The sequence below is a fragment of the Lepus europaeus genome, chromosome 10, assembly GCF_033115175.1.
Source record: "Lepus europaeus isolate LE1 chromosome 10, mLepTim1.pri, whole genome shotgun sequence".
NCBI lineage: Eukaryota > Metazoa > Chordata > Mammalia > Lagomorpha > Leporidae > Lepus > Lepus europaeus.
In genome coordinates, this window is record NC_084836.1 from 69,226,547 (window position 1) to 69,250,653 (window position 24,107).

The 24,107-nt window shown below is 42.9% G+C and overlaps 1 non-coding gene across 1 annotated transcript; it reads left to right on the forward strand.

Moving 5' to 3' along the window:
* Positions 1-23,784: 23,784 nt before the first annotated feature.
* On the forward strand, positions 23,785-23,892 carry LOC133769225 (U6 spliceosomal RNA). Its single transcript, XR_009867127.1, has one exon. It is a non-coding gene; the product is annotated as a U6 spliceosomal RNA (small nuclear RNA).
* Positions 23,893-24,107: the final 215 nt, after the last annotated feature.

Sequence of the window (24,107 nt, forward strand, 5' to 3'; positions counted from 1 at the left end):
ACTGTGCTCAAATGACAGTCCTAAAATTGGGTCCTTTTTGTTTTTTAAGTTACTATGGATTTTTTTTTAAAGTTTTAAAATTTATTTATTTATTTATTTATTTATTTTTTTGACAGGCAGAGTGGACAGTGAGAGACAGACAGAAAGGTCTTCCTTTGCTGTTGGTTCACCCTCCAATGGCCGCCGTGGCCGGAGCGCTGGGGCCGGCACACTGCGCTGATCCAAAGGCAGGAGCCAGGTGCTTCTCCTGGTCTCCCATGGGGTGCAGGGCCCAAGCACTTGGGCCATCTTCCACTGCACTCCCTGGCCACAGCAGAGAGCTGGCCTGGAAGAGGGGCAACCGGGACAGAACCTGTGGTGCAAGCGCCGCAGGCGGAGGATTAGCCTATTGAGCCACGGTGCCGGCCTAAAATTTATTTTCATCTATTTGAGAGAGGAAAGGGAGAATGATCTATCTGCTGATGGAAAGAGTAGCTGGGGCAGGCAGAAGTGAAGAGCCCAGAATTCCCTTCTGCTCTTCCATCTGGTTGCAGAGACCCCACACTTCAGCCATCTTCTGTTGCCTCCCAGGATGCATCAGCAGGAATCTGTATCAGAAGCTGAGTACCTTGGACTCAAAACAGCAATCTGATACAGGATGTGAGTGTCCCAACAGCATCTTAACCCACTGTGTAATAACGGACACCCTTGGCCCTTTTTGTTGTGTGACATCACAGTGATACTAATGACACATCTATTTGGAAGCCTTTTGTGGGAATTAATATATTCACAAACTTATGTAAGTGTGATCTAGGGAAATTATTTTAATACTTTACAGACAAAATGAGCACGAGGAAAGGGGCATAGCTGCATTGTCTAACAGTAATGTTTAGGGCGGTTTGAGCATCCACAGAAGAAAGAGGAAGCTCGCGTTTTAAAACCTAACATTGCTGCATAGACTTTACGTGTGCCTTTCTTTTAAGCCCGCAGACACGCAGTGCTTGTTGAAAATGTCAGCATACCACGTAAGTGTGGAGGGGATAAGGAAGCTAACATTCCATATCTAATTCTAATACTACTTCTTTCATCCAGAATTTACTTAACCACATGTGGAACACACCACAATTCCAGCAAAAGGGCCACTGGGCCATCAAAATGAGCCCCACAGTATTCAGGTCCACATGTCCAGGTAGGCCAGGCTTTCACCCAAAGCTTACCTTGAGGACTTGCATTCTTTCAACCTTGGATCTCTATTTCTGGTGCCACAGGACATTGGAAAGAGAAGTTTGTAATCGTAATGGGAGTAAGAGAAAAGTGCATTAACAGCAGACTTGAGTACTTACTTAATGGTTGGAGTTGCTTAGAAGACAAAGAAACATATCTGTGTGAGAGTCCTTAACAGATTTCCGTGTAACACCTGCTGCCGCCACTGATAATCCTGTCATCACAGACATGCTAAAGGCAGTGCAGTCAGTTCCACTGGGTTGGCTGGGAGCTGATGAATTTAGAGACACCTCTAGTGAAATGGATAAAATGGCTCAAAACTTGATGCTTTAATAACAACATTTTGGGGGACTTACCACATTCTAGGAACTACTCTACAGGCTTGTTGCCGTTGAATTCTCTACAATGTTGCAGTGGGTTCGTTTCTGAGAAGAGCAGCGTGGTGGGGGCAAGAGGCGCGGAGTCAACACACAGACCCCGGGAGTCCGGTGAGAGCAGGCTTGAGGCGAGCAGCCTGCAGACTCGTTTATTACAGTTAGTACAACAGCTTATATATTCCAAGACCAGCCAATCTGGTCAAGGGGCGGTCTATGCCCCAACCAATCACAGCCTGTTGCCAGGCAGTTTCCACAGCCATCCAATCACAGCCTGTCGCCAGGCAGTTTCAAATCCATCCAATCACAGCCTGTTGCCAGGCAGTTTCCAAAGCCAGGTGGGTTTCAAAGCCATTCCTGACTAACTGACGCTCGCTTGCCAGTGGCCACCTTGGCATGGCCTTCTCATTCCCCTACACAGGCTCAACTCCTGCTTAGCGAAAGTTAACTGCAATTATGGGGAAAATCCCAGAAGGTTCTGAGTAAGGTGTTATTGTGGTATTACCATTTCCCAGCATCCAGTCAGGGCTTGTACTTACCTACAGGGACAAAGATGGAGAATCTAGATTTCTGATCAGCCCAGATGATTGGCCTTCATCCTCATCTGCTGAGCACTGGAGAACTGAAAACAATTACCTCAAGTAAAATTAGATCCATATCATTGCTGTGAATCATTAAAAAGATTCAATTCACACTCTCCCAATACGCTGCTGACTGTATTGTTTTGGCTTTCCTTGCTAGCTGTGCCTGTCTGCTCAAAAAGAAGTGTTCCTTCCTACTTTTCCTGACAGGATTCGTTTTTTGGTTGGAAGAGATAGGGAAAAAAATAGAAGAAATGATGGAGCCTATGAATACAGAGTAAAAATAACACATAACCATAATTTTCTTATTCTTTCATTGCTTAGCATTAAAATCTTGGGATCCTCAGGACTATAATAATACAGAATTTCTTTACAAGGTGTCATTGTAAAGAATGATGGCAGTCTCATCACAGGCCAAAATGCTTCCACATTTACGGGTGAAGGGGGAATGAGCACTCCAGTTCTAGCAGAATTGTGCAGGATATTTTTTTCTTAAAGATTTATTTATTTATTTGAAAGTCAGAGTTAAACACGCAGAAAGGGAGAGGGAAAGGGAGAGGGGGAGGGGAGAGGGAGGGGGAGAGGGAGGGGGAGAGGGGGAGGGGGAGGGGGAGGGGGAGGGGGAGAAAGAGAGGTCTTCCATCCACTGGTTCCCTCCCCAATTGGCTGCAATGGCCAGAGCAGTACCAATCCGAAGCCAGGAGCCAGGAGCTTCTTCCAGGTCTCCCATGCGGCTGCAGGGGCCTAAGGACTTGGGCCATCTTCTACTGCTTTCCCAGGCCATAGCAGAGAGCTGGATAGGAAGTGGAGCAGTAGGACTAGAACTGGTACCCATACGGGATACCGACGCTTCAGGCCAGGGCGTTAACCCACTGCGCCACAGCGCTGGCCCCTGTGCAGGATATTATAAAGTCATTTAGACCCATACTAGCACCCTCTAGGTGCCAGATGCCAGGCTGGACAATGGATATAATCTTCCTTGTCTATCCAGGATGAAGATTCCAAGAGAAACCATAAACAAAGCGCCTTTAGCAGCAGTGAATTATCCAGGCAGCCCACTATTTTTGATTCAAATTCAAATGCAGTGTCTATCTGAGTACCCCGGTGGGCGGCAACAGCACACCTGCTGCCCTCTCCTGGCGTTCTCAGCCTTGTAGACCAGAACAGCCAGCCAGGAATGGACACGTTGCTGTGCAATTTCCAACTAAGGTGATAGAAAAGCCCAGAAACACGTGCCTTAGACGTGTACCTTGGCTGGTACTGGCCAAGGTTCCTACTGGCCCAGCTTGAAACTCACCAGTAGCAGCAGGTGGGCCGCAGACTGCAGGCTTGCACAGCAGCATTTAGAAAGTAATCAAGAATGCAGCTACTCAAGTCAGCCGGCACAGGAGTTCCCGCTTCCCTCCATGGCTGCTCCCCTTGGTACGGGCTCCTGGGCCCAAAATCGAGAGGGGGAGGACAGCGTGAGGGCGCTGGGTTTTGTGAGCAGAGAAGGACGTGACGTAACCGAGCCCTCAGCCAATCTGGGGGCAAGGCGGGCTGCCGCGCAGGCGCAGAGCGTGCGCGCCGGCTTCCCGCGCTGAGCACCTCAGGGCTTCACAGGTGAGCGTCCCCGACGCTACCACAACGTCTGGCCTGGGAGGAGAGCTTGGCCAGGTAAAGGCAGGTGGAATCTCTAACAGGAAATTTGCAGTTTTGCTTGTAATGTTGCTGACCCTACATGGCCATCTCCTCCGCAGAGGTGGTCACTTTGGAAGCTGGGCCGAGTGAAGGGGCCTTCAGTTTAGAGCCAACAAGATCTGTGGCTCTGACGTGGGCGTCCTTCGACTGCAGGGCAGTTCTGTTTCCAGTGGTTCAACTCTTGGCTGGCTGAGCTGCCAGGGCTCTTCATAAGCTGACTTCTGCTAAAGCCCTGGTCTTCCACATCAAAAGCCACTGCAGTGGACTGGCCTGTTTGGTCCCTTGATGGCAGATCACTGTGCAAAGCAGCCATTAATTGGCCTGCCACCCATTGCTTCTGATACCTAGCTTTCTCTTCCTCCTGGTTTTTGTTAAAGCAGACCAGAGGAAACCTTTAAGAGGATGCAAATCAAGGGGGCGCTCAGCCCCATCTTTAATCTTTGATGGCCTAAACTAGAAGTCTGTAGTCACAGGCATGTTTTGATAGTGGTTTTTCTGTGATGTACACAATGCCCATGAGGAAAACTATATTCTCACTTTAACATCAAACATGATGACCATCTTATATACAAAAGTTGAAGTCATTAGTAAAACTTTCTCTCCCTTCTTTTGGTCTGAAAGGGAGGTTTTGCCTGTTTACTGTGCCCATGGCAAAGTAAATCTAGCCGTGAAATCATAATTTAAGCTCTCATCTTGGCTATGCTGTTACTACAGAAAAACGTTAGCCATCCCCTTTATAAACCTAAAGATCAAACTGCACATTCTGGAGAGTCCTTCAGTATAGAGTCAGTTTCCCATCTTGAATAGAATAGAGAAATGAGGGAAGAAGTCAGGCTTCCCAGATTGCGTACTGACAATAACAATATCACATAAAAACATAGAAACCAATTTCAACCATAACAACTTATAAGATCCAATGCTTTCTATACATTTTAAGACAAGAATACATGTATTTGGAAACATCTCTTAAATATCTAGCATGGTGTAACTTGTTTGACCAGGAAACTCAAGCACAAACATGTAAAAGCATTTTTAATTTCTTTCTACCAACAAATTTAGATACAGAGATTCATCTAGGTCTAGATATCTTTAAATTTATAAGTAATCTTTTATCTGTAAGCTAATTAAAACATAATTCTTAATAAATTTTCCTATGTAGACATGCCATATATATACATGTGTAACATAACACACAAGATATAACAATAAAGCAGTTTCAGTAATAGCTTCTTAAAATCTTTAACTTTTTAAAATTACCAATTGATTCATATTACTTTCTGCTCTTAGTAACCTCAATTAACCATACTTTCTCTCAATTGGAACCTGTAGTGCATTATTGGCTTCATCTGCTTACAGAGCCATCCCAAAGTACTGAACACAATAGAAGTGGCTGGAAAAGTCCATCAGAACCTATAGGAGGACATAGCTAAACACAGAACCAACAATGTTTTAGTTTTATGAGCAGCAAGTCTGGTATACAAAACTGTGGATGATAAAAGACTTTAAATAGCCATGTTTAAAATCATAAACTCATTAACCAAAAAGAGGCACTTGCTTTACTCCACACAGTATTTTTGAAAACACTTGTAGGATTTTATAAACCATTTATCCCTTTTAGGCCTCTGGGCCTTTCTCATTAAGATAGCCATCATGTCAAGATCATTAGACTTTTTAACTTTTGGACGTTTGTATCAGTAGCATTTTATATTACCGTAACTTAAAATTTAGCACCACTTTACATCTTGACAGTACCTGTAATATAATCCAAATAGCCTGATTAGTTGGTGTTTCTGCAAGATGAAAGACAAATCCAAATTCGTTGGAACTTTGATTTTTTTTGAATGCCTGTCAAGGATGCCAAGAAGGCTTAAAATATCTGGTAGAGACAGGATCCCTCAACATCATGACATAACACAGACCAGATCTGATCACTGCTACAAGGTGATTAACTCAGATGCTTTAGAATGAGTATATATATCCAAACAAACCATAACTCAGATTCTAGTTCTATATCAAATAGACTAATAGCTTTTGCTTTCCATCTGCTGATTTCCTTAATTTCCATTTGAAATAACCCTTTAGAGATCTTCAAATTAAGACAACATTTTCTAAATAACACATTGAATTTCAACCTTAGTTTCTTTCAAGTGGTGTTGAACTATTTTCATATGGGCCTTTTATGAAAACATGTCAGCAAACTCAGTTTTTTCCATAGAATATAAGGTGCTAAGAGTACCAAAGTTTACATTTAGACACGTTTGTCTCATTTGCTTTACCCAATTTACATTTAGCAATGTATGGATGACTGAAGCTGCTATTATACCATACCTCTATCTGAATTATGGTCAAAATTACATTCATATGGAATTCTTCTTTTATAAAACTATCTATAAATCAGTGACATTAAACCAGAGACTTGCAAAATCCACCTTAGGGGCTATAATGAGTATTGATTATGCATTGCTGTTTCATCAATACTGATTACCCATTTCTATATCATTGGAAACCTGTTAAATTACAAAAAAAAGTTTGGTAAGTTACAAAGCAATATGTTTAAAGGCAGTGATCTTCCTAGATTCAGAGAGAAATTTCTTCAAACCCAGTGTTCAGTTACAGCTGAGCCAAATTTTTCTTTTTTTTCTTTTTCTTTTTATTAAACTTTTATTTAATGAATATAAATTTCCAAAGTACAGCTTATGGGTTACAATGGCTTCCCCCTCCCAAAACTTCCCTCCCACCCACAACCCTCCCCTTTCCCGCTCCCTCTCCCCTTCCAATCACATCATGATTCATTTTCAATTCTCTTTATATACAAAAGATCAGTTTAGTATATATTAGGTAACGATTCCAACAGTTTGCCCCCATATAGCAACACAAAGTGAAGAAAAAAATACTGTTGGAGTACTAGTTATAGCATCAAATAAGAGTGAACAGCACATTAAAGGCAGAGATCCTACATAATATTTTTTTTTAAAATTAATTAATTTTCTATGCCATTTCCAATTTAACACCAGGTTTTTTTTTTCATTTCCAATTATCTTTATATACAGAAGATCAATTCAGTATATAATTAGTAAAGATCTCATCAGTTTGTACCCATGCAGAAACACAAAGTGTAAAAATACTGTTTCAGTACTAGTTATAGCATCACTGCACATTAGACAACACATTAAGGACAGATCCCACATGGGATGTAAGTACACAGTGACTCCTATTGCTGACTTAACAATTTGACACTCCTGTTCATGGCGTCAGTAATCTCCCTAGGCTCTAGTCATGAGTTGCCAGGGCTATGGAAGCCTTTAGGGTTCGCTGATTTTGATCTTATTCCAATAGGGTCACAGTCAAAGTGGAAGTTCTCTCCTCCCTTCAGAGAAAGGTACCTCCTTCTTTGATGGCCCCGTTCTTTCCACTGGGATCTCACTAACAGAGATCTTACATTTAGGTCTTCTTTTTTTTCTTTTCCATGGTATCTTGGCTTTCCATGCCTACAATACTCTCATGGGCTCTTCCGCCAGATCCGAATGCCTTAAGGGCTGATTCTGAGGCCAGAGTGTTGTTTAGGACATCTGCCATTCTATGAGTCTGCTGTGTATCCCACTTCCCATGCTGGATCTTTCTCTCCCTTTTTGATTCTATCAGTTAGTATTAGCAGACACTTGTCTTGTTTGTGTGATCCCTTTGTTTCTTAGACCTATCCAAGCCATCGAATGTGAACTGAAATTGATCACTTGGACTAGTGAGATGGCATTGGTACATGCCACCTTGATGGGATTGTATTGGAATCCCCAGGCATATTTCTAACTCCATCATTTGGGGCAAGACTGATTGTGCATGTCCCAAATTGTGCATCTCCTCCCTCTCTTTTTCCACTCTGAAATTTAACAGGGATCACTTTTCAGTTAAAATTTAAACACCTAAGAATAATTGTGTGTTAATTACAGAGTTCAACCACTAGTACTAGAACAACAACAACAACAAATACTAAAAAGGATAAAGTATTACATTGTACATCTAGAGTCAGGACAAAAGCTGATCAGGTCATTGTTTCTTATAGTGTCCATTTCACTTCAACATGTTTCCCCTTTGGTGCTCAGTTGTCGCCGATCAGGGAAAACAAATGATATTTGTCTCTTTGGGACTGGCTTAATTCACTCAGCATGATGTTTTCCAGATCCCTCCATCTTATTTCAAATGACTGGGTTTCATTGTTCCTTACTGCTGTATAGTATTCTATGGAGTATATGTCCCATAATTTCTTTATCCAGTCTACTGTTGATGGGCATTTGGGTTGGTTCCAGGTCTTAGCTATTGTGAATTGAGCTGCAATAAACATTAATGTGCAGATGGCTTTTTTATTAGCCAAATTAATTTCCTTTGGGTAAATTCCAAGGAGTGGGATGGCTGGGTTGTATGGTAGGGTTATGTTCAGGTTTCTGAGGAATCTCCAGACTGACTTCCATAGTGGCTTAACCAGTTTGCATTCCCACCAACAGTGGGTTAGTGTCCCTTTTTCCCCACATCCTCTCCAGCATCTGTTGTTGGTAGATTACTGGATGTGAGCCATTCTCACCGGGGTGAGGTGAAACCTCATTGTGGTTTTGATTTGCATTTCTCTGATGGCTAGTGATCTTGAACATTTTTTCATGTGTCTGTTGGCCATTTGGATTTCCTCTTTTGAAAAATGTCTATTGAGGTCCTTGGCCCATCTCTTCAGTGGGTTGTTTGTTCTGTTGTTGTGGATTTTCTTGATTTCTTTGTAGATTCTGGTTATCAACCCTTTATCTGTAGTATAGTTTGCAAATATTTTTTCCCATTCTGTCGGTTGCCTCTTCACTTTCCTGACTGTTTCTTTCGAGGTACAGAAGCTTCTCAATTTGATGCAATCCCAAATGTTAATTTTGGTTTTGACTGCCTGTGCTTCTGGGGTCTTTTCCAAGAAGTCTTTGCCTGTACCTATATCTTACAGGGTTTCTCCAATGCTCTCTAATAATTTGATGGTTTCGGGTCGTAGATTTAAGTCTTTAATCCACGTTGAGTGAATTTTTGTGTAAGGTGAAAGGTATGGGTCTTGCTTCAAGCTTCTGCACATGGAAATCCAATTTTCCCAGCACCATTTATTGAATAGGCTGTCATTATTCCAGGGATTAGTTTTGGATCTTTGATCAAATATAAGTTGGCTGTAGATGTTTGGATTGATTTCTGGTGTTTCTATTCTGTTCCATTGGTCTATCCATCTGTTTCTGTACCAGTACCATGCTGTTTTGATAACAACTGCCCTGTAGTATGCCCTGAAGTCTGGTATTGTGATGTCTCCGGCTTTGTTTTTGTTGTACAAGATTGCTTTGGCTATTCGAGGTCTTCTGTGTCTCCATATGAATTTCAGCATTATTTTTTCCAGATCTGAGAAGAATGTCTTCGGTATCTTAATTGGTATGGCGTTGAATGTATAAATTGCTTTTGGGAGAATAGACATTTTGATGATATTGATTCTTCCAGTCCATGAGCATAGAAGATTTCTCCATTTTTTGGTATCCTCTTCTATTTCTTTCTTTAAGGTTTTTTAATTTTCATCGTAGAGATCTTTACCGTCCTTGGTTAAGTTTATTCCAAGGTATTTGATTGTTTTTGTAGCTATTGTGAATGGGATTGATCTTAGAAGTTCTTCCTCAGCTGTGGCATTGTCTGTGTATACAAAGGCTGTTGATTTTTGTGGATTGATTTTATATCCTGCTACTTTGCCAAACTCTTCGATGAGTTCCAATAGTCTCTTAGTAGAGTTCTTTGGGTCCCCTAAATAAAGAATCATATCATCTGCAAAGAGGGATAGTTTGAGTTCTTCCTTCCCGATTTGTATCCCTTTAATTTCTTTTTCTTGCCTAATAGCTCTGGCTAAAACTTCCAGAACTATATTGAATAGCAGTGGTGAGAGTGGGCATCCCTGTCTGGTACCAGATCTCAGTGGAAATGCTTCCAACTTTTCCCCATTCAATAGGATGTTGGCCGTGGGTTTTTCATAAATTGCTTTGATTGTATTGAGGAATGTTCCTTCCATACCCAGTTTGCTTAGAGTTTTCATCATGAAAGGGTGTTGTATTTTATCAAATGCTTTCTCTGCGTCTATTGAGAGAATCATATGGTTTTTCTTCTGCAGTCTGTTAATGTAGTGTATTACGTTGATTGTTTTGCGAATGTTGAACCATACTTGCATACCAGGGATAAATCCCATTTGGTCTCGGTGGATGATCTTTCTGATGTGTTGTTGCATTCTATTGGCCAGAATTTTATTGAGGATTTTTGCATCTATGTTCATCAGGGATATTGATCTGTAATTCTCTTTCAATGCTGCATCTTTTTCCGGCTTAGGAATTAAGGTGATGCTGGCTTCATAGAAAGAATTTGGGAGGATTCCCTCTTTTTCGATTGTTCTGAATAGTTTGAGAAGAATTGGAGTTAGTTCTTCTCTAAATGTCTGGTAGAACTCAGCAGTGAATCCATCTGGTCCTGGGCTTTTCTTTGTTGGGAGGGCCTTTATTACTGTTTCAATTTCTGTGTCAGTTATGGGTCTGTTTAGGTTTTCTATGTCTTCCTGGCTCAATTTAGGCAGGTTGTATGTGTCCAAGAATCTGTCCATTTCTGATAGATTTCCCTGTTTGCTGGCATACAAGTCCTTGTAGTAATTTCTGATGATTCTTTTTATTTCCGTGGTGTCTGTTGTTATGTTTCCTTTTTCATCTCTGATCCTATTGATTTGGGTCTTTTCTCTTCTTTTTTTAGTTAGTTGGGCAAATGGGGTGTCAATTTTGTTTATTTTTTCAAAAAACCAGCTCCTCGTTTGGCTGATTTTTTGTAATTTTTTTTTGGATTCAATCCTGTTGATTTCTTCTTTGATTTTAATTATTTCCCTTCGTCTACTGGGTTTGGGTTTGGTTTGCTGCAGATTTTCTAGATCCTTGAGATGACTTGAAAGCTCATCTATTTGGTGCCTCTCCAATTTCTTGATGTAGGCACCTATTGATATAAATTTTCCTCTTAACACTGCTTTTGTTGTATCCCATAGGTTTTGGTATGTTGTGCTGTTATCCTCATTTACTTCCAGAAAATTTTTGATTTCTCTTTTAATTTCTTCTATGACCCATTGTTCATTCAGGAGCTTGTTGTTCAATCTCCATGTGTTTGCACGTGCTCTGGGGATTCCCGAGTTGCTAATTTCCAATTTCATTCCTTTGTGGTCTGAGAAGTTGCATGGTATGATTCTAATTCTCTTGAATTTGCTGAGACTTGCTTTATGGCCTAGTATGTGGTCAATCCTAGAGAAGGTTCCATGTACTGCTGAGAAGAATGTAAAGTCCTTAGATGTAGGATGAAATGTTCTGTAGATATCTGTTAGATCCATTTGGGCTATAGTGTCATTTAAATCTGCTGTCTCCTTGTTGATCTTCTGTCCTGTTGATCTGTCTATCTCTGAGAGTGGAGTATTGAAGTCCCCCAGTACTATTGTATTGGGGTCTAAGTCTCCCTTTAAGTCCCTTAACAAGTCTTTTAAATAAGCTGGTGCCCTGTGATTAGGTACATATACATTGATAATCGTTTTATCTTCCTGTTGAATGGATCCCTTAATCATTAAATAGTGCTCCTCTTTGTCTCTCCTGTCAGTTTTTGTGGTAAAGTTTATGTTGTCCGATATTAAGATGGCTACGCCCGCTCTTTTTTCATTTCTGTTGGCATGGTATATCTTTTTCCAGCCTTTCACTTTCAGTCTGTATGGATCATTGTTGGAAAGATGAGTTTCTTGTAAGCAGCAAAAAGATGGGTTTTGTTCTTTAACCCAATCAGCCAATCGGTGTCTTTTAACTGGACAGTTCAAGCCATTAACATTCAATGTGACTATTGAGAAGGAGTAACTTTGCCCTGCCATTTGCCAAAGATATTTGCTAATATCTGGTTTGAGATTCCTGTGATCTTTTGCTGTGAGGTTTCCTTCCTTTACCTTCTTTCATATTGGTGACCGTGTTTCTGTGTTTCTGTATGTAACACATCTTTAAGCATCTTTTGCAGGGCTGGACGAGTGGCGACAAATTCTTTCAATTTCTGTTTGCTGTGAAAGGTCTTTATTTCACCTTCATTCACAAATGAGAGCTTTGCAGGATATAATATTCTGGGCTGGCAGTTTTTCTCTCTTAGTACCTGGGCTATATCTCGCCATTCTCTCCTGGCTTGTAGGGTTTCTGATGAGAAGTCAGCTGTAAGTCTAATTGGAGATCCTCTGAGAGTAATCTGGCATTTCTCTCTTGCACATTTTAGGATCTTTTCTTTGTGTTTCACTGTGGTGAGTTTGATTACAACGTGTCGTGGTGAGGATCTCTTTTGATCATGTTTATTAGGGGTTCTATGAGCTTCCTGTACTAGGATGTCTCTGTCCTTCTCCAAACCTGGGAAATTTTCTGCTAGTATCTCACTGAAAATGCCTTCTAATCCTTTCTCCCTTTCCATGCCTTCAGGAACTCCTAGAACCCGAATGTTGGGTTTTTTAACAGTATCCTGTAGATTCCTGACAGTATTTTTTAGATTTCTGATTTCTTCTTCTTTTCTTTGATTTGCCTGTTTCCTTTCCTGTTCTCTGTCTTCTAATTCCGATATTCTCTCTTCTGCTTCACCCATTCTGTTTTTAAGGCTCTCTAATGTGTTTGTCATTTGATCCATTGAGTTCTTCATTTCATTGTGGTTTTTTGTCACTATCTCAGTTTCCTGTTCTACTAGTTGTTTCATTTCATTTTGATTCCTCCTTAATATTTCATTTTCATGGGAGAGATTTTCTATCTTGTCCATTAACGATTTCTGTAGTTCAAGAATTTGTTTTTGAGAACTTCTTAATGTTCTTATCAATTTTTTGAGATCTGCTTCTTGCATTTCCTCTATCTCTTCATCTTCATAATCTTGAATTGGGGTGTCTTTTTCACTTGGGGGCGTCATAGTGTCTTCCTTGCTCTTGTTACCTTGGCTTCTATGTTTGTTGTTTGGCATGTTGAAGATAATTTATGGTGTTTTTTTTTTGTTTGTTTGTTTGTTTGTTTTTGCTGTGGTGTTTTTTTTTCTCGTTGTACTATGCCTCTAAGTGAGCTGTCTGCTTTGTTGGATCCTTAGGGGCTGTGATGGGTGTGGCCAGAGAGCTATGCTTGATTCTTCAGGTTTAAGGCTGTGCAAAGAGCGACTCTCCCAGATTGCTCACTCCCTTGCTCCTTGCTGGATCGCTCTCTCTCTCTTTTTTTTTTTTTTTTTTTGACTCAGTTGGGAGTGGAGTTGAGGGTAGTTGAAATCTGGCCTCTGTGAGTATTCGTTTGATCTACCCCTGGGACCACACAAAGAGTTTATGCAGCCCTCAATGTGTTCTCGAGTTTCGCTAAAGTTACTGAGTTTGGCTGCGCTTTACATATGTAAAATCACGGTGCTCTTTGTTTTGCTTGGTGAGTGAAGGGAGAGGCCTCTGTTCCCTCCCTCCCCCAATGTCTTACCCTCCTCCGTTGGTTCCCACGCTGGCGAGATTCTGTGGCTCTGGCTTGTCTCCTGCCGCTCGGCTCGTCTCGGTTGGTTTTCCACGCGGTGGGCTCCCTGTAAGTCCTCTGTGTCACATCCACTAGATCCGGAAGCGTTTCCTCTGCAGTTTTTTTCTTGAGTCTTTTCCTGAGGCTACAGTAATTCCACTTTTATGAAACTTTATTTTCCCAAACTAAGGCGCACGTCCTCACTATCCGCCATCTTGGCTCCACCCCCCTGAGCCAAATTTTTCATGCATGAGATTGATACTTACTATAGATATCTTTTTAAATTCTAATTGAATTTGAGTCTACTTTTCTTTTTGCCCAAGGAACACCTTAGGCCAATGATGCCCTAGTCAGCAGTCAGCCACTTAGGATTGCCTGTGAAATAAAAGTTCAGGCAGCTGCCAGACAGTTCCCACAGTGACTGTGGGCTAGGGGCTGACACGCCAGGGACAAGAAGGCCACTGGAGATTGTTCACCATTATGTTAGGGGGGGGGAGGTATCCATCAGAGTAGATGGACACCCCTCTGCTTGGAGGGAGATTTTTAAGGAGAATCTTATAGGTGACAGAGTAAGGGGCAATTAGAGAAAAGGAGATATGTCTGGAAATAGTAATTGACCTGGTAAGCCTGCTGTTTAAAGGGCCAGCAGTCTTGAACATTACTTCACATAGGATGGAAGAGAGATATCTAGGAAATGCTTGCTAATGGGACCAGGAAATGGAGTTTGTAGGAATTGAGGAGACCTGGTGAGGTCAGCTTCATATTCAGTTTCAAGGTGGGGACAAAACCCATCAAAAGACCTGATTATCCTGTCTGGCTTGCTCATGATAAAACAAAATAGCCATCAGAAGGGTGGGATAGGTGATTTGAGAGCTCATGAGGATGGAATCACCACCCTTTGCTTTTTTCTTATAATAAAACTGAAACAGGAGAGGGAGGGGCAAAGACAAGTTGGAGAATGAGGGCCAGGGGGTGATGGCATGGAGACGGCTGGCTTCTAAACTTGCCTTTGGTTCTCTGGAAGGAGGGTGTTAGAGAGGACCATAGATAAGGCAGAGGAAGTAGACTTTGGGCAAGAGATGGTTCTGAGATAAGGCTGGAATGCCCGGGCAGGAAGGGGAGGTACAGCAAGACAGTGAGAGCCTGAGCATTGAATGTAGAAGAAAGTGGTTTGGCATTTTAGTGAGAGCTTTGTAAGTTAAGAGAACTTGAGCTGGAGAAGGTTTAGAGCTGAGGTAGGAGAAAGCTTAGACGTAGGAGATTTTCTTCCACTTTCTTGAAGGCTCACAGAAGTGATAAAGATCTTGAATAGTGTCAGGGTAAAATGTGGGCTGGTTGTCGATGTAGGAGACAACTGAGAGGAGGGTTGGATGGAACGTGGAAGATGCTCCCATGGCAACCCGTAGAGTCAGACTGGCGGATATCGGGTGTCCCCGAGATCACAGCTGTCTGACGGGAGGATATAGGAACAGAGGGTTGAGGTCATCACCCGTGTACCCACTGGAGCCCAGGGCTTAGCCCATAGAAGGGAAATGGGGTTGAGTCATCACCCACACCCACTGTTGCCCAGACACAGGGTCCGTAGAGGCACAAAGCCATGGGAGTTATGGTGCCTGGTACCAGGACTTGGGCGCAAAGTCGAGTAGAACCACAACCCATAGAAAGTCACACTGAAATGATCCTCTGCCCACCCTGTCTTACCTCAGGAATTTGAAAGACCAGCGTGTGAATGACATCACAGAGTGTTTGGTGGCATGGAAGGAGGTCCTGGATGTGTTCTTTGGCTGGCAGAAATCCAGGGTCCCGAAGCAGCTCAGATCCCTGGGGGGAGAGCAAAGTTGACAAGAGAGCCTGGACTTGAGTCATGGCACCAATATAAGGCCACCATAAAACATACCAAACACCAGAGTTAAGAGAAAGGTTTATTGTCAGGTAGGGGAAGCCCGATGGCCCCGAGGTGGTGGCCGGGGTGGAGGGCAAGAGAGTAAGAAAGAGATCTTCCTGGCCGGTGCCGCGGCTCAATAGGCTAATCCTCCGCCTGTGGCGCTGGCACACCAGGTTCTAGTCCCAGTTGGGGCGCCAGATTCTATCCCGGTTGCCCCTCTTCCAGGCCAGCTCTCTGCTATGGCCCAGAAGTGCAGTGGAGGATGGCCCAAGTTCTTGGGCCCTGTACCCGCATGGGAGACCAGGAGAAGCACTTGGCTCCTGGCTTTGGATCAGTGTGGTGCGCCGGCCGCAGCGGCCATTGGAGGGTGAACCAACGGCAAAAAGGAAGACCTTTCTCTCTGTCTCTCTCTTTCACTGTCCACTCTGTCAAAAAAAAAAAAAAAAAAAAAAAGAGATCTTCCTAAGTTTCTTCTTGAACAAATAAAGATACCTATGAATGTTCTTATTTGCCCTTCCATTTCACAGAGAAGGTACCACATTATAGATCTTTTTAACCAAACTCTTTCTTTTTTAAAATTTTCTTTATAAGTTTATTATTTTTGGCTTTAAAATTAAAGTTTTTAATATTTTGCCACATTCACTTCATATACATACTCATTTTTCCTTGACATAGATATTAATAATAAAGTGAAGAATTCATGATAATGCGGGGAAAGAAGGGTGTATTGTCAAGTACTTCATATAATTCAGTGAAGCAGTGTTGATAACTGTATGCAAAATGTGATGACATTCACACAATTTTTCTTTCTTTATTTATTTATTTTTATTTTTTGACAGGCAGAGTGGATAGTGAGAGAGAGAGACAGAGAGAAAGGTCTTCCTTCCGTTAGTTCACCCCCCAAAATGGCTGCTACAGCCGGCGCACTGCACCGATCTGTAGCCAGGAGCCAGGTGCTTCTTCTGGTCTCCCATGGGGTGCAGAGCCAAGGACTTGGGCCATCCTCCACTGCACTCTCGGGCCATAGCAGAGAGCTGGCCTGGAAGAGGGGCAACCGGGACAGGATCGGTGCCCCGACCGGGACTAGAACCTGGTGTGCCGGCGCTGCAGGCGGAGGGTTAGCCTTATTGAGCTGCAGCCCTGGCCGTAACATTCATACAATTTTTATATTCTCTCTGTATTAATTTACAAATAAGAGAAAGCATGATAATTGTTTTTCTGATTTGGCTTATTTCATTTCGCCTAATTATTTTCAGTTGTTAGTCTCACTATTTTCCTGAATGTGAATTTATTAGTTGACTTGATAATTAAATAGTGTAAAATCATCTCAGATAATATACTACAATTATTAAGACACTTAAAACTATTGCTGAAAATCCTCTTAAATCCTCTTGCTGACCAACCTAACAGTTGTTTCAGAAGCACTTGTGGTGATGTACATGGTCTCCTTAGCTGCAAAGAACAAAGACATTCTTGGGGCAGGAGTGGAATTGGATCAGAATTGTCTAGAAAACATTTGTCCACTTCATTGCAGCCTGATTGCTTCATTTGGGGTCCACGGTTGCTCTTATGTCAGTGTACCTAATTATATAAGGCTTTCCTACATCCAATAAGCCTTTTCCTTGCCTTAAATCTATTGTACTCAGCAAAGTGTGTGCCAGATAATAAGAAAAACGAACCCAAGAAACTAAAGTGCCACAAACAGTTTTATGTTTATTCTGAAGTCTCAGGTACAAACCTCACCTTAAGAACTGCGGATGGGAATGCAAGAAAACAAACTGTGGTGGAACACAGGAACAAAAGGCAATAAATCCTGGCAGGATGGGGTGTGGCAGCCTGATGCATTAAGTCTGAAAGCCAGACCAGTGACACTAATTATAGCAAATCGGCTTAGATTTCTTTTTCAGAAATCTCTGCAATTTGGACTTGGAGTTTCAGTTGGTATTTGTTTATTCAGTTTCTGATTTGTTAAGATCTGTTCACTGATCCCCTATCAAATCTTCTTTTGAGTGATTTCACCGTGTCTTAGCCCCAAGCTCTTAAGAGGGGTAAGATGAACAGCAGCAGGGTAACAATTTAAATAAGACAATTTGCAAAAACATCAAGTCACTAATAAAGTCAGGCTTGGGGGTAATGATAGAACTCAATTGTGAATGCCCACTGTTTCTTCTGAAGAATGAGCTCAAAGCTGTTTGTTCTTTTTTGCTTTTAATTCGTGGACAGACAACAGAAAATGATTAACTTGGAAATAGCAAAGACTTTTAAGGATAAAAATCAACTTTAACCAGAAACAAGGTTATTCTTTTTTTTTTTTTTTTTTTTTTTTTTTTTTTTGACAGGCAGAGTGGATAGTGAGAGAGAGAGACAGAGAGAAAAGTCTTCCTTTTTGCCGTTGGTTCACCCTCCAATGGCCGCTGCGGCTGGCTCATCGCACTGATCCGAAGCCAGGAGCCAGGTGCTTCTCCTGGTCTCCCATGCAGGTGCAGGGCCCGAGGACTTGGGCCATCCTCCACTGCACTCCCGGGGCATAGCAGAGAGCTGGCCTGGAAGAGGGGCAACCGGGACAGAATCTGGCGCCCCGACCGGGACTAGAACCCCGGTGTGCCAGCGCCGCAAGGCAGAGGATTAGCCTGTTAAGCCACGGTGCCGGCCACAAGGCTATTCTTTCTTCCTATTAATATTTTAAATGTAAAACCGAAGCCTTGAATCACTCGAGTCATTCGGCGTTCTCCTGCCAGCCCGCCCTATTTCACAGCATGCCCATAGATGTGAGGTCGCACCAGCTCCCAGGACAGTGGGGCCTGAATGTGCTGCAGCTTCAGCTTCGAGAAGCTGGCCCTCTCCAGGGCCTTCCAGCTCTCTCGGGTAAGCTCGCAGCCGTCGAACAGAAGGAACCAGGCAGGATCCAGGACCTGCTGCCAGAAGTGATTCCAGGTGGAACGCTCGGCTGATACGTGTTCCATGAAGTAAAACGCCCCTCCCTGAGAGAGAAGAGATGCAATGCAAGGATTTTAGATTTAAGAAAGAAATAGATTTATAAGTTAATTGAAGCTTCAAATGTTGGTGGTCCCTAAGGCCAGCTTCACAGAAGACATGGAAACATTTAAATGTCATCAGATAATATTTTGCTCAGTAGTCCCTGTTTTGTTACATTTTATATGGAGCCGCCAATCTAAGGTAAGTAGTGTGTATTGCCTGATCCTAGAAGTAAGCACATAATATTAGCTACAACATAAAGCATTTACTGCATTATGTAAAGCTGTCCTTAGTGTTTGTCATGATATTCAGTCCTCTTGACAATGGGTTATCATTTCATCCCTGTTCTTATACGTGAGGAGACAGGGCCACAGAAAAGATGTAATTTTCCCAACATCTCACAGCTTGTAAACGACAAAACCAGGCTTAGACCTTCGTTTCAGTCTGGCTCCAGGAGCTGTATTTCCTCATTAGTATGTTTATTTTAGAAAATTTGGAAAATGCAGAAAGCTTTGTAAAGAAAAAAAGCAATCACCATCTGATAATCCAGGGAGGACTACTGTTAAGATTTTGTGTACTGTGAATTTGTGTTGTCCCCCTAAAAATAGAACTGCAGTGTATGAAGGAACTTCAAATGTTCATGGAAAAATAGAATTAAAAGATCAGTTTAGGGGCTGGTGCTGTGGCGCAGCAGGTTAACGCCCTGGCCTGAATCTCTGGATTCCCATATGGACGCCAGTTCAAGACCCGGCTGCTCCACTTCTGATCCAGCTCTCTGCTATGGCTGGGAAAGCAGTAGAAGATGGCCCAAGTCCTTGGTCCCCTGCACCATGTGGGAGAACTGGAAGAAGCTCCTGGCTCCTGGCTTCGGGTCGGCACAGCTCCGGCCATTGCAGCCAATTGGGGAGGAACCATCAGATGGAAGACCTCTCTCTCTACCTCTCCTCTTGCTGTGTAACTCTTTCAAATAAATAAACCTTTAAAAGAAAAGTTTATTGTGGTACAAATAAATTTTGAAAATATTCATAGTGTTTTCATTTTTGGTTTGAGATCTTTTTAAATTTTATTTAAGGCAAACAAATTTCATGTATTTTCTATATACAGCTATATATGGAACATAGTGATACTTCCCACACTACCCTCCCTCTCACCCACACTCCCACCCCTCTTCATTTTCCTTCTCCTATTCCCACTCTTAATTTTTACAAAGATCTATTTTCAGGTTACTTTATACTCATAAGATTAACCCTACACTAAGTAAAGAGTTCAACAAAAAGGAGGAAGGAAAAAACACTGTCAGCCTGTCCTATTTTACTGTTCCTAAATACTCAAGACAAGGGCTGTAAACAGTCATTGAATCTCAAAACGTCAGTTTCACTCCTATACATTACCTTTTAGGTATTCTGTTACCATAGATCAGGGAAAACCTATGGTGTTTGTCTTTTGGGGACTGGCTTATTTCACTAAGTATAATGGTTTTTAGTTGCATCCATTTTGTTACAAAAGACAGGATTTCATTTTTTTCACCACTGAATAGTATTCCATAGTGTATATACACCCTAATCTCTTGATATCCAGTCTTCAGATGATGTATCTCTGGGTTGATTTCATATCATAGCTATTGTGGATTGAGCCGCAATAAACATGGGGGTGCAGATCACTCTTTAATATGCTGATTCAATTCATTTGGATAGATTACCACAGTATGATGCCTGGGTTATATAGATTATTTAGATTTCTGAGGTATCACCATACTGTCTTCCACAATGGCTGCTGTCGGACCCTCGCCAGCAAGGGTCCAACGCAATCATGACACGGTCACTGTTTCTCGGTTCTCAAGGAACTTTTACTTGTGGGGGCAGAAGGAAAGAGTGGGGAGGAGAGAAGAAAAGAGAAGGAGGAGCTCCAAGCCCAATTCCCAATGTCTCTTTATACCCCAAGTCCGTGGAGCATCCACTCCACAGCCAATAGCGGCTCTCTTCCTGTGCAGTGCACGCTGGTATCGTCCAATCAGATGAAAGGACGCGTATAGTCTCAGGTCTGTTTCACCTGGTTCTTCCTAGTTGTTTATGCAGAGTCCATTCTGTTTCATCTGTTTCACCTGGCTGTTTTCCTGGGCCTTGTGGTCGACCGATTGCTGCAAGCTATGCAGATGAGGAGGTGCTCACAGGTGGCCAGCCTGCGGTTCCCCACAGCTCCCCCTTTTTTGTTATTTATGGCGTGGAGTCGTGCCTGTCTTAGGTTCCCAGTGACGCGCCACCTGCTTACCTGTCATTGAAACATTGGGAAGCATGTCCCAAGTTCTGTCTTAGGTTGCTAGGGGCACTCGCTAGTATTACCCGTCTTTGGCTACCGCTCCATCATGCTGAGCCATATCTGTTGCTGAGGGTCAGAGCGATACATAGCAAGCATAGCCTGTCGGACCACTAGGTTAGTGCGTTGCTGACTCCTGACTACTGCCAGGATGACCCTGCTGATTAGGAGAAAGGCAAGGAAGGTAATCAATAAAACTATCAATAGGCAAAGAAACAGTCTCTTCATCACTTATAAGCTAGTCACTTTCTATTGTCGATGAGTCTGTTGTTGTTTCCACTGGGAAGGGTTCGTCAGGGATTTTTTCGAGGAGTCGAATCCTCCTTTCTGGCGTCCAAATCGGTTGGGAAGCCCCCTGCGGAAAAAAGCAGACAGCGCCTTGTACCCTTCTTAGTAGGGGATACGGGCCTTTCCATTGGTTATCTTGTAAGACCTTCCACATAACCCACTGCACTGGCTCCTTGTCGGCCAAATAGGAATGTAACTCAGCAGGAGTTTTGCCACACTTTTTCTTATTCAAAAAATTTATAGTATATAGAGCTATAGCTAATACATCGCAATTAGCTACCGCATATTCTCCTATTCCCCCTTTTTGTTTATTAATTAAGGTTTTTAAGTACAGGTGAGTTCGTTCAATTGTTGCCTGCCCTTGGGGATTATAGGGCACACCTGTAACATGCTTTATGCCGAATTCTTTTAAGAATGTAGCAAAATGGGCTGAAGTGTACGCCGGCCCATTATCTGTTTTAATAATTTGGGGCACCCCCCAAGCGGCAAAGAACTGTAGACAGTGTTGAATTACCTGTTGAGTTCCTTCTTTGTTTAGAGCCGTGGCTGACACAATTCCAGAGAACGTGTCCACTGACACGTGCAAACAGCTCTGGCATCCAAAAGACGGGATGTGAGTAACATCCACTTGCCAGATATGGCATGGCCGGAGGCCACGGGGGTTGGCTCGCGCTGGAAGTTTGGGGACAGTGAAAACAACACATTTTTCACAAGATTTAATAATATCCTCAGCTTGGCTGCGAGGAATATTGTATTTTTGACTTAAGGTGGTACGGTTTACATGCCACTTAGAGTGAAATTGCTTTGCTTCTTCAAAAGTAGAGCAAGCAAGCAGAAAGCGAGAATAGTAATCAGCTAACATATTGCCCCGACTAAGAGGTCCGGGTAAGTTGGAGTGAGCCCTAATATGATCTATAAATATAGGTTGTGACCTTCATAATAATAACTCAGCAACTTGCTGCAAATAGGGATATATGGAAGAAGCCTTGGAAATGTGGCATACTTTATCTAACATCCTAACAGCATTAACCACATACACACTCTCCGATAAGATATTCAGGGGACCTGTTTCTTTTTCCAGTACGGTTGCAATAATGGCCAATTCAGCATGTTGGGGAGAAGGGGACGCAGTTAATACAAAATAACATTGGCCCTTTAGCACTGCGGCTCCCGTTCCCCCTTTTGCACCATCAGTAAACACAGTCGGAGCTCCCTCTATAGGACTTTTGCGCACCCTTTTGATCCGTACTACAGGAACCTATGTGCAGAATGTAACAAAGGGATGAGTTGGATAGTGATTATCCACTTCTATATGTAATGTTAAGATAATATATGCCCAAGTCCAAATTTCCTTCGTCCACGCTTCTACAGCCTCTCTACCAAAGGGAACGATGCATCACTCCGGGTATTTTCCAGAAATTTCCATAGTTCTGTGGGCCGCAGCAAGGATTAAATTGGCTGCGGCCGCTCCTTGAGTGTACAACACCCGAGGTAAGTGGGAATGCGGATACAAAAACAACGGGGGACCTCCTTGCCATATCACCGCAAAGGGATGTAAATGCTCTAGAAAAACCAAAACTTCTACAGGTTGTGACACATCACACCTTTGCATCTGCATGATTTTAAGGCGTTCTTCAACTTTTTGTAAGATTGCAGCTGCCTCTGGGGTCAGCATACGAGGTGAGGCGAGCTGTGCATCGCCTTCCAAGATGTTAAACAATGGGCGCATTTCATCAGTGGTTAGTTTACAATAAGGCCGTATCCAGTTTAAGTTACCGCATAATTTTTGGAAGTCATTTAACGTCCTAAGTCCTGCAGTGGATATGACAAAATCTAAAGGGGCCACCATAGTTGGTGTTAACCTTAGCCCTAGGTACTGGACCACGGTGCCCTTTTGAATCTTTTCTGGTGCAATTTGTAACCCTGCCGTCTGCAAGCATGAGGTTAGCATGGTAAATGCTCTTTCTAGGGTGTCCTCTCTCGCGGCTGCCAACAACAGATCATCCATATAATGATAGACTTTAACATCTAAACAATGCTGCCGCACTGGTTCTATGGCTTGTGACACATACATCTGACATAAAGTCGGGCTATTAGTCATGCCCTGGGGAAGAACCTTCCATTCAAAGCGCTTATCTGGGCCTTCATGATTAATAGTTGGAACTGTAAAGGCAAACCTCTGCATGTCAAGGAGATTCAGCGGGATAGAAAAGAAGCAATCCTTGAAGTCAATCACTATGATGGGCCAGGCCTTTGGAATCATCGTGGGAACTGGTAGTCCCGGCTGTAACGCCCCCATGGGCTGCATCTGTTGGCCCTTAAATCGTGTAACAATCGAAACTTGCCCGATTTCTTTTTTATAACAAAAATTGGGGTGTTCCAAGGCGAGGTGGATGGTTGAATATGCCCCGCCTCTAATTGTTGCTGAATGAGCTCATGAACTGCAACCAACTTTTCTTGAGTGAGGGGCCACTGGGGTATCCATATCGGGTTGTCATCTAGCCAATTTAATGGCAATGCGGATGGCTGCAGCGCAGTGGCCCCTAAGAAAAACCCAGGCCTTGTCGGCCTTCGCTCCCTCGGGGTTCAAGAGAGTATCTTATTCCTTGTTCCTGTTTTCCCAGTCCTCCTCCTGCGTATCCCATCTTTCTCATCATTTCCCACCCCGGGGATTCATTAGTTAACTGCAAATGAAGTTGCTCTAAGACATCCCTCCCCCATAAAGTTACAGGGATGGCACACACATAAGGTTGTACTTTGCCTGTGGTGCCTTCTTGATCTTTCCAGTCTAGCACTTGCACGCTTTGGGATGGGGCAACAGTGGTGCCTAATCCTACCAAGGTGTTATCCCCTTCCTGGAGGGGCCATGAAGGAGGCCAGTCTTGTTCGGAGATAATACTAACATCTGCGCCCGTATCTAACAGCCCCTTGATTGCCTTTCCTTTGATAATAAGAGTCCATAGTGTATTAAAATTGGAACGATACAGAGAAGATTAGCATGGCCCCTGCGCAAGGATGACACGCAAATTCGTGAAGCGAATGAGGCTTGAAACTCCGTGGGGAAAAGTTCACCAGGCTAACTAGGAGAGAGAGGAAAAAAAAAAGTGACCGATACAGACACGAGTTTCTCTCTCTCCGCTCACCCCTCAAAGGCTAGCAAGACAAACAGCAGGCGCCATTTTGGACATACGTCATAAGCAGGGCAACCTCAGGTCTGCACCGGCCCTGAGCCTAGCAGAAAAACCTGGCTCTGGGGGTGTGGGGT